Source organism: Onychostoma macrolepis, chromosome 11, assembly GCF_012432095.1.
Source record: "Onychostoma macrolepis isolate SWU-2019 chromosome 11, ASM1243209v1, whole genome shotgun sequence".
NCBI lineage: Eukaryota > Metazoa > Chordata > Actinopteri > Cypriniformes > Cyprinidae > Onychostoma > Onychostoma macrolepis.
Genome location: NC_081165.1, coordinates 4,091,470 through 4,093,763, shown reverse-complemented (window position 1 = coordinate 4,093,763; position 2,294 = coordinate 4,091,470).

Sequence of the window (2,294 nt, the reverse complement as noted above, 5' to 3'; positions counted from 1 at the left end):
TGTGGGCGGTGATCGAGCTCAGTGACGCGGCTAGAGCAGCGGGATTCCCCGGCACCTCAGACTCTGACTGGCTGATGCGCTCATTTAAAGCATAGCGTGGACTGTGTGTTTAAAGACTGCCTTACAATCTTTTTTTCATACACCATTCTTTTTTTATTCTTTTCATATGGTGTGTTAATTATGTATTCATTACCCTATGTATTCATTTTAAATAGAATATTCATAGAATACGAATATAATTGTTTTATTTTTGTGTTATTTTGTATATTTAGGACACATAAACTGTTAGCCTTAGCAAGACAAATGAAGTCTAGTCTCCTGCTCTTAATCCTTTTAATGTCAGTTAAACATGTGGCGTATGATTCAGCTCAGCTGATTTATTTGAACTCTTTGTCTATTAAAAATAGAATAATAGAACATATTTGTGCATATTTTATATAAAATATTTATATATTAAAAATAGGCTATATATATTGTGCATATATATTTTATTGTGCATTGGATTTAAATGGCACAAATTAAAAACTATACACTCTAATTCTTCAGTCAACACAGTTGACATTTGATACAGTGTTCATGTTGAACTGTTTTAAGATCACTTAGCAAAAGTCAGGTCAGTCACTGAAACAACAATGCCCCCTTGAGGAACAAAATTACACAGGAATGATAAAGACACTAAGCCAGTTATTAAAAATAATAATAATAATAATAAAAATACTGATAAAGAACCCAGGACACTAAGGATTGTTTTACAATGAGTAACTGTCATATCTATCTATCTATCTATCTATCTATCTATCTATCTATCTATCTATCTCTATCTATTCTTTGGTAACACTTTAGAATAATGTTCCGTCGTTATTGAATAACTACACAGGAACACATGACTAATACACTATTAACATTGTAGTAACTACTATTAAACAAGAAATTCTGATTAACGATTTATTAAGTAATAGAGCTCAGTTGAATCTGGTAGTTCACTATTAGCTAACCAATAACTACTATTTTTTTCATATATCCTGAGAACTCCTAAGAACTACTGTATACAGGTTCATAATTAATGTGAATTATGCATAATGAATGATTAATTCTAAAATGAAGATCAAGGTAACCCACTAGTAATGACTCAAGTGTTACCAAATCCTTCTGAAGAAACTACTAATTACTTGGATCTGTATTCTAAAGTGAAGATCATCATAACTTCCTAATATTGACTGATGTCATTGTGAGCTTTTGAGATATGTGTAAGGTTTTGGATAGTAATGACTCAAGTGTTACTACATTCTTCTGAAGAAGCTACTCATTATTTGGATCAGTATTCTAAAGTGAAGATCATGGTAACCCACTAGTAATGATTTAAGTGTTAACAAATCTAGCAAAATGAATTACTAACCAGGACCTTACAAAAACCTCAAAAGCTTACAATGATTTCAGTCATTAGAGAGTTATCACGATCTTCACTTTAGAATACTGATCCAAATAATGAGTAATTCCTTCTGAAGAATTTGGTAATACTTGAGTCATTACTAGTGGGTTACCATGATCTTCACTTTAGAATGAATTATACATTATGTATTATTCATATTAATTATCAACCTGTATACAGTAGTTCTTAGTAGTTCTTGGGGAGGTATGAAAAAAATAATAGTTACTGATTAGCTAATAGTTAACTACCACATTCGACTAAGCACTATTACTAACTAATTCATTGATCAGAGTTTCTTGTTAGATACTAGCAGAGTGCTAATATTGCGTTACTCATGTGTTCTTGTGTAGTTATTCATTAATGATGGAACAGTATTCTAAAGTGTTACCATTCTTTTAATATTCATATATATTCATATATATAATTTTTTTCTTTTATTGTGTGGGACAATGCTGTGAAGCAGTCATTTTACTTGCCTATAGCATCACTTGATGAAGACTGAAAGACTGAGCATCAAGAAAGATACCTTAGTCAATAAACTCATTTAATCAAACTCTTCTTACTTTGACTTTATGTTTCCTGTCTTTTAGGCTGAAAGAGGAGTTGACATAGTTAGGTTATCAGAAAAAAATTGATCATCAAAGTCTGTTGACTGATTTTGACTATCAAATAAAACTTGGATTTCATGCAGAACTCTGTTAATAGGTTTTGATTTCCAGGCAAAATGTGTAGCTTATGTTCTGACAGGATCTGGTAAAACAACTAGATTCAAGGTTGCAATCCAAAATTATTTATTTATTTTTGTGAATTAGCTAAATTATTTTAAAACGTTATCAATTACATAATTTTCTCAAACCTAATAAAC